The sequence below is a fragment of the Bombina bombina genome, unplaced genomic scaffold, assembly GCF_027579735.1.
Source record: "Bombina bombina isolate aBomBom1 unplaced genomic scaffold, aBomBom1.pri scaffold_1452, whole genome shotgun sequence".
Classification (NCBI taxonomy): domain Eukaryota; kingdom Metazoa; phylum Chordata; class Amphibia; order Anura; family Bombinatoridae; genus Bombina; species Bombina bombina.
The window spans coordinates 13935-23275 of record NW_026511366.1 but is presented as its reverse complement, the minus strand read 5'-3'; the positions used below and the strand labels follow the sequence as shown (position 1 = coordinate 23275).

Sequence of the window (9341 nt, the reverse complement as noted above, 5' to 3'; positions counted from 1 at the left end):
ACATTTAAAGCTATCTGAAAGAAAAAACAATTGTAGAATGCTTTTATTTTTGTGTCCACATTTATTGCAAATTACCTCTGAAACTTGAGGGGTTTTTTTTATACTGGTGCAGGAGTTGATTTATTTCTTTACCTGACGGTCAACAAACGACAGATAAGATAAATGGGCAGTCTGCAAAACAATGCAACATTTGACAAATTTTTTTTTTTTTTTTTAAATGTTTTAAAATCTTCATTTTGAATGCAGGTCAAATCCCTGTAAAATGACTTTAAACTGATCATGTTGGGTCTAAGAACAGAAAAAAAAAGTCAAGTGATAATGCCTGGAGAATATCACAGATAAAAAATAAATAATCAAAAGTCTGATAACACCTGTCAGGTAAAAGAAAATACATAAATACTTGTCATGAAACAACATGACTAGGTATGTAAGACTATGAAAGAAAGAAGAGGTTAATTATAGTTCAAAATGTTTACATAGTTTATCCTCTTGGCTATCATTATTATCATCATTTATTTGTAAAATTCTACTGTATTCTGTGGTGCTGAATACGTAATCATTAGTGTACAGTACATTTGAAGTTTACCTGAAAAAGCAAATTGATACAGGAGAAGGGTCCTTTTCTGAAGTGCTTACAGTCTGTATTTATAAAATAAAATAATTTAAATGCATTTACAACATTCTACTTAGGTTGAGATATTTTTTTAAGGCAGTGATTAATTCCAGTTGAATACATAAAAATACTTTAAATGGACATAGTAGTGCAAGAAAATACATGACTGGATTTGTTAGAGCATGTCATTTTAGCACTACTGACCTTGCAAGTCGATGTGTTGAATTGTGTTGAAGTTAAACACATAGTTAAAGTCCTGCTCAGAAGAGAACTGCTGATTCCAAGCAAAAAGGGCCAGCAGTGAGCCACTCAAAAGTGACAGCCACATGATCCCACCAATCACTGGCTGTGCCTGCTTGGGACCTGCAACTCTTGAATGTGATTTTAACTGTGTGTTTAACCATTTTGCAAGCATTAAAGGGACAGGCTACCATAGAATTGTTATTGTTTTAAAAAAATAGATAATCCCTTTATTACCCATTCCCCAGTTTTGCATAACCAACATCGTTATATTAATGTACTTTTTACCTCTGTGATTACCTTGTATCTAAGAACCTTCTTCCACCTCCCTGATCACATGACTGTGACTGTTTATTATCTATTGTCTTAAATTTAGCATTGTTTTGTGCTAAATCTTAAATAACCCCCCAGTGCCTGAACACACTGTTATCTATATGGCCCACGTGTACTTTCTGTCTCTTTGTGTTGAAAAGAGATTTAAAAGCATGTGATAAGAGGCAGCCCTCATATGCTTAGAAATTAGCATTTGAGCCTACCTATGTTTAGTTTAATCCAAGAATACCAAGAGAAAAGAGCACATTTGATGATAAAAGTAAATTGGAAAGTTGATTAAAATTAAAAGTCCTATCTGAATAATGAAAGTTTAATTTATATTAGACTGTCCCTTTAAACTCCTAGACTTGCTAGTCAGTGGTGTTAAAGTTAAATGCTATAATGATTTAGAGCATGTCAATTTTGATCTAAAGTGTCCATATAATGTCCTTTTAAAATTAATAGAAATTAATTTACAGTACACACCAAAACATTGTTATTATTTATGATACAATTATAGTACTTGCTGGTCCCCACAATATTCAATATTCAAATACCTGTACATTTAGATATATCATTATTTTTATCTATGATGGAGGATTTATTTAGTTTTAACAAGTGTGCATCATGCAGAAATATAAAAATTGAGCTATCTGCAGTTTTAGTGTTACATAGTACATTTGATCCTACTGCATTATTTTGCAGGAATAAATATAAAGGAACTGTTTGCTAGTTCCTTGAACATAGCAAATAATAAACCAGCGTCTTACTGCAATGACAAGCTAAATAAAAAAAATACTTCTCATCAGTTTAACACCAAAGTCTCCCACACTGTAACCTGATCTGTTAAATCTATTTGTATTGGAGCCTCTATGAGCCCCCATTGTTTATTTTTCTTCTTAACTTGTGAACATCTTGATATGAACTTTTTACCTCCCAGATTCATAGAAGCAACTAGAAAGCTGCAGATGTACAGTAAATTACAATTTCCTAGAGATTATGATTTTTGTTGTTGTTGTTATATAACAGTAGTAATCCATCAGGGTTTTGCTGCTATGTTTCTGGATGAAAATAATGTGTATAATGAGGAGGAAAGGGGGAGGGAAATCCTTGACTTTTGAGAGCCAGAATCCATTTTCAAACTTTGTAGGGCCTGCATCTCCATTGTAATGTAAATGTGGTTTTCTGAGACTCACAACCAATGAGGGAGACGCTTGCTTGTGGGATTACCTGGGTTTGGTAAAATGATGTGGTAAAGGAGGAGGGGGAAGGAGGAGGAGAGATCACTCACTTGTGACACAGTTCTGTGTTTTACTGTGCAGTTAGCAATGTAAGAGCAGAGTTTAGAGGCGGCTGCTTGTGAAATGCATGCCCAGGCTCACTGTACAAGCCTGCCAGATAGTCCAGGTTAGTGGCCGCTTTGGAAAAAAACGCTTCTGCTGTAGCAAGTTTAACAAATGTACTGTGCACAGAATCCTTCCTGCTTCACTGCTATCGATTACAAACTCGTGGGCTTTTGAATGGAATATTTTGTACAGTGGAATGTGTCCTTAATTTCTTCATATACATTTAATGTGAGAACGGTAAGATGCATTTTTTTGTACTTTTTTTTTCATATGAAGAGCGACTTCATGCAATTTGATCAGTGAAGTTATATGAGACATCTGTCTAATGTCTTGTCATATATTATGACAGCAAAATAACACTGTGCAGGATACTTGCCTCTGGCCAGTGTGTTTATATTGAGCTTTATGATGAATACTTTTAAATATAAAGTAGTACACATCAATCAGTAAGCAGCTAAATGAGCTGTAATGAAATAGGGTGCTTGAAAAAGTATATATGTGGTTTTTTTCTATTATTGTTAGGTAGAGGGATTATTAGTACATGCATTGTAGTTGCATAATTATTTTGGGGATTTAGTATGCATTTATGTTGTTCTATAAAAGGGACATACATGTATTAATATAAATTAGGTTGTTTGACCTTAGTGTAGTAGGTATTAAAAAAAATTAAAACCATATAATTGACCTAAATATTGGCAACATTTACATGTTTCTGACATGCTGACTTGTGCACATGCACTGTGCATGCGCTTGATTGATAGTCAAGTATGAGCATGGCACCTCTCTATTCTCTGTATGCTCCAAGGGTGCACAAAAGGAGCAATCTTGGAGCTAATGAATACATTTCAAAGATGTAAAAATCATTACTCTGGGCCAAGTGTTTAATTTATGCTGACTATATCCCTTTAAAATTTAGTTTAAAAACGAAATCCCGTTTTTAAGTGGAATAGATGGTCATGATTGCTCTTTTTCAGTTTTTTTGTAAGGTACATGGCTGAAGTGACTTGCCTGGTTAAAGGGATAGGAAACCCCAAAATGTTCTTTCATGATTTGGATAGAACATACAATTTTAAACAACTTTCCAATTTACTTCTATTATCAAATTTGCTTCATTCTCTTGTTATCCTTTGCTGAAGGGACAGCATTGTACTACTGACAGCAAGCTGAACACATCTAGTTATCCAATCACAAGAGACAAATGTGTGCAGGCACCAATTAGCAGCTAGCTCCCACTAGTGTAGGATATGTGGGTATTCTTTTTCAACAATGGATACCAAGAGAATGAAGCACATTTGAAAATAGAAGTTAATTTAAAAGTGTCTTAAAATGACATGCTCTATCTGAATCATGCATGTTTAATTCTGACTTTCCTATCCCTTTAAATACAATAAGAAATGAGAATTATCCATGTTAGTTACTCAATCCTATGTTGTATTATTCTGGAAAATGTATGGTACATAACTTTTCATCTATATCTATCTATCTATCTATCTATCTATCTATCTATCTATCTATCTAGTGAATTAACCACTTGATTGTCACGCACAAATATTCAAAGTATCTAACTCTTGATTGCATAAACACGAGGCAGTGAATTAACCACTTGATTGTCACACACACGCACTGTAAGTTTTTTATTTCTATCTACACACACAAATATTCAAAGTATCTAACTCTTGATTGCATAAACACGAGGCAGTGAATTAACCACTTGATTGTCACGCACACACACTAAGTTTTAATTCCCTGACTCATAACACACACCAGTGTTTTAACCCCTTTATGTCCTAAAACACACATGGAGCAGTACATTGACTCACAGATTGCCAAAGACGCACAAAGCTAATCAAGCTTTTTTTAGTTCACTGATGCATAACACACACACTGCAGGGATTTAACCCCTTGATTGCCATAAGCACTCATGGAATAGTGAATTGACTCTTTAGTTGCAATGGGCACATATAAGCAATCAAGGGATTAAATGCGGTCCCCTAATATACTCATTTAACTACCTTAGATGTAATGTGGTGCAGCGGCCCCACAATCCTTATCATGCTTTTGCAGAATTTAAAGGGCCACCAAAGAGTAACCCACATTTTTCTATCCATTATAAGTTTCCTATTGTTTGGAATCAAACCGAATATTTAAAGGAATACGAAACCTATTTTTTTTTCTTTCAGGATTCAGAGAGAGCATGCAGTTTTAAGCAACTTTCTAATTTACTTCTATTATCAATTTTTCTTCGTTCTTTATTTGAAAAGCAGGAATTTAAGCTTAGGAGCCGGCCCATTTTTGGTTCAACACCCTGGGCAGCGCTTGTTGGTTGGTGGCGTGCTACCCAGGCGCTGAACCAAAAAATAGGCAGGATTCTAAACTTTACATTCCTGCTTTTCAAATAAAGATACCAAGAGAACGAAAAAATTGATAATAGCAGTAAATTAGAGCATGCAATTTTAAGCAACTTTCTATCTGAATCCTGAAAGAACAAAATTGGGTTTCATATCCCTTTAACACGCGAGTTCACAAATGTGCTACAAAAATAAATATAAATGGAAGCATAACCAAATACTGTGTGCTATTGCTACTTCCTAGTTCATTGCTCTCAGAATCAAAGGAATTTCAGTTTGGTCAAACATTGGTGTTAGAACAACTTACTTTCTATTGCTTCGCTGTCTCGCAGAGATAACAGGTGGAGAGCTCTCTGCTTGCCGCTGCTTATAACTCCTCGAGAGAATTAGCCCCAAGTGCTATTGATTGAGATGCAAAAATAGTCTTTTCTAGAATGACACATCGTAAATTTATTCTGTGATGCTGTCAACCCCAGTGGGGCTTGGATAAGTGACGATGTTGGTGAAATTTAATTTTGTCTTTCAGAAATACTTTCATGAAATTAACTTTTTTTATTTATTTATTGCTAAGTTAAGGTTTTTAAAAGTGAAGCTGAATATAAAATAGTTTAGGTGAAAATTCTTTTTTACTTTTTTAATCAAATTAAAGGGAAATAAAAGTCTAGTAATACAATGCTCTAGTCTAATGTGTTATAGCATTTTATTATTGCACCATTGTTTGCATGTAACTATGTGTTTAACAACTGCAATGGATTAAACAGTTACTGAACTGGGAGCTAGCTAACCTCATCTGGTGAACCAATTACAAGAGACATATGTGTTTAGCTAGCTCCCTATAGTGCATTGCTGCGTCTGAGCCTACCTATGTTTTTCAACAAAGGATACCAAGAGGAAAAGTACATTTGATAATAGAAGAACATTTAATATAAAGATTCTGTGTGGGGAGTGAGGGTGCTAAGAGAAGCTGAAGGAATCTTTAGTGAAATATTATTTTCCAACTGGAAATGGTGTATACCAAAGATCTATTAAAAATGTTTATAGGTGCTATAGAAATAACTACTGAGATATTAAATAATTGACTCAAAGAATTCCAAAGAAGTGCAGTAAGTGTTGGAGATATATACAAGTGTAATAAAGGACTAATTTGATTATTTTTTATTACACTTGTATATATCTCCAACACTTACGGCACTTCTTTGGAATTCTTTGAGTCAATTATTTAATATCTCAGTAGTTAAATACTAATTTGACATATAACTGAATATTCTATAGCACCTATATTCATTTTTAATAGATCTTTGGTATACACCATTTCCAGTTGGAAAATAAATATTTCACTAAAGATTCCTTCAGCTTCTCTTAGCGCCCTCACTCCCCACACAGAATCTTTATCCTAAACTGAAAAGATTGAAGGATCTTTTTTCCCTAAGTGAGGTGTTTGGAATCCTTTTTCCAGCGCTCTACTTATCCGCACACATATCAAAGAACATTCAATACTCTTGTTGAACCCCTTTAATGAATGAACATAACTTCCTCTCTTCTGACTCACATTTCCGATAGCACCTATGCCAATCTTAAAGGGACATGAATGTCAAAATTAAACTTTCATGGTCAGACAGAGCATACAATTTTATGTTTACTTGTTATCAAATGTACTTATTTGTTGAAAAGCATACCCAGGTAGGTTAAGGGGAGCAGCAATGCAGTACTGGGAGCTAGCTGGTGATTGGTAGCTACACACACAAAGCATCTTGATATTGACTCCCCAGCTCTTTTCAGCTAGATCCTAGAAGTGCATTGATGCTCTTTTGAACTGACTTTATGTGTTTAACCTATTTGCAGGGTTTAAAGACATAGTGATATATGCAAGCAATAATAAAATGCTCTTACTAGTGTATTTTGTTTCTGCTTATATGTCCCTTTAAATGGATATGAAACCCAAAAAAACTATTTTGTGACTCAGACAGAGTATACCATTTAAAAAAAAAATCCAATTTACTTCTATTACAAAATTTGCTTAGTTCCGATGATATGCTGTGTTGAAGAGATATCTAGGTAGGTAAAGGGCAAGGAGGATCCGATGACTCCAGCACACGATCTCCCTCAATCCGGTGTGAACCGGAAGTAGAACCACAGCTGATCCTGGAGTGCCGTAGCCGTGGGTAGTGAATCAAACTACCGTGATACACAAGAGTAGAAAATAATGGCAGGCGCTTCACACATAGTTTGGTTGCAAATAAAATCCCAAGTTTATTGGAAAGAATGCACGGTAAATACCAATCCAAGGTAGCAGGGACTGTGCATCAAACAAATCACTATCAGTTAGGCTATAGGTGTGGAACAGGTAACAGATTGACGCGTTTCGTGCCCCCTACAGGTGCTTACTCATAGAAACGCGTCAGACTGTTACCTGTTCCACACCTATAGCCTGACTGATAGTGATTTTTTGATGCACAGTCCCTGCTACCTTGGATTGGTATTTACCGTGTATTCATTCCAATAAACTTGGGATTTTATTTGCAACCAAACTATGTGTGAAGCGCCTGCCATTACTTTCTACGCTTGTATATCTAGGTAGGCACCTGTAGCATTACATGGCAGGAAATAGTTCTGCCATCTAGTGCTCTTACAAATGGATAACATTCTTGCAAAACTGCTGCCATATAATGCTCTAGAAATGAGCTGGCTTCTAAGCATACGTCCCTGTTTTTTAACAAAAGATGCCAAAAGACTAAAGAAAAATTGATAATTGAAGTAAATTAGAAAGTTGTTTTTTTTTAAATTGCATGCTGTATCTGAATCATGAAAGATACATTTTGGGTTTCATATTCCTTTATAGTGAAAGTCAACCCTAGTGTTTTACAAACGCTATGATTGTCTATTGAAACAAATAAAGGGAACTTCCATTCATGAAGCATAAAATACTTTGTGCAGAAAGCTCCTTTATTTGTTTCAAGCGATCGCCGATCTGAGCTGCTGAGAACGCTGTTTTGCTAGAGAGGTGAAATTTTCACCTCTTTAGCCAATAACCGTGCGGGAAATCCAGCTTGGCGCCCTTGGGAGATGGATTTACCGTACGGCTATTGTCGAAGAGGTGAAAACGTCACCTCTTAGCAAAACAGCGCTCTGCCGTGTGCTGCTGTAGAAGCTCAGATCGGCGATCGCTTGAAACAAATAAAGGAGCTTTCTGCATGAAGTATTTTATATTTCATGAATTAAAGTCCCCTTTATTTGTTTCAATGGTCAATCGTTTGTGAAATGCTAGAGTTGACTTTCACTTTAATGATCAAATTTTTAGTGCATACTAACAAATAGCCTTGCTTGAGATGCAACTTTTCTTATAGTATGAGGTTTAGGTAAGGCTCTCGAAGCGTATAACAAATACTAGAATTTACCATCACTACAAATCAAGTGAAGATCCAATGATCATATATGTAAAAAAGGGTACTCACCCTTTCTGTGCCAATGCACATAGCTAAACTCAACAGCTCCGGCCCCCCATGGCACACCGGTCTTCTACCAATGAAGTGTTGTTTGCGCCTCTAAACCAATAGCCGTGTGTGCATACAGAAACCTGTCAGTGATGGTAAATCGGAGCGTTTGTTAAACGCTCGGATTTACCATCACTTTAAATTCAAAATTAAACATTTCAAATTTGAATAGCTTTTTAACAAATTGGGAGGGTCATACATTTTGAGATTACCTGTAGATGCAAAACAGTGAGAGGTTGTTGGATTGAAGCTACTTTATCATTCCTGTTTTGGGGAATTATCTTCCAGGATTTTTGTGATGAATGCAGTAAAAATACAATTTGTCTTGGTAGTTATTTAGGAGGAAGCCGATCTTGCTTGATCTGTCAGCCCCCTAAATAACTCCTAATTATGTTTAGATGTTCCTAAATGGTGCCTTGTAAAACATGATGACATTTGATTTAATCTTTTTCATAGCTTGGAAAAGATACTCAAGGAATATGCATTTAAAGGGATACATACATATATACATAAATTTTCATATAATTGCATGTAATAGACACTACTATCTATCTATCTATCTATCTATCTATCTATCTATCTATCTATCTATCTATCTATCTATCTATCTATCTACTGTTTATATATATATATATATATATATATATATATATATATATATATATATATATATATATATATATATATATATATATGAGCTACTACAGTGATCAAACAACTATTTTACAGGAAATTGAAAGAAAGAAATAACCAAACTATATTGCTAAGTTGTTTGTTTATACTATTCATAAGTGTGCATGTGTATATATATATATATATATATGTCTATATAATGTATTATTTTGGCTTTTGTATTGTGTTTTTGTATTTTATTTTTTTACTTGTGTTACAAGTTTGTAAATATGGTTCAAAACCAGAAAAAAACTAAAAGCATAAACACATTTTTTTTATTAGCTCACAGACACCCATATTACAAAATGATTATTGATCT

The 9341-nt window shown here is 34.6% G+C and overlaps 1 long non-coding RNA gene across 1 annotated transcript; it reads right to left on the bottom strand.

The window, feature by feature from the left end:
* Positions 1-206: 206 nt before the first annotated feature.
* LOC128643715 (uncharacterized) lies at positions 207-5236 on the bottom strand. Its single transcript, XR_008399869.1, has 3 exons — positions 5167-5236; positions 587-639; positions 207-288 (listed from the first exon to the last, which is right to left on the bottom strand). It is a non-coding gene; the product is annotated as an uncharacterized LOC128643715 (long non-coding RNA).
* Between the last annotated feature and the right edge of the window lie 4105 nt (positions 5237-9341).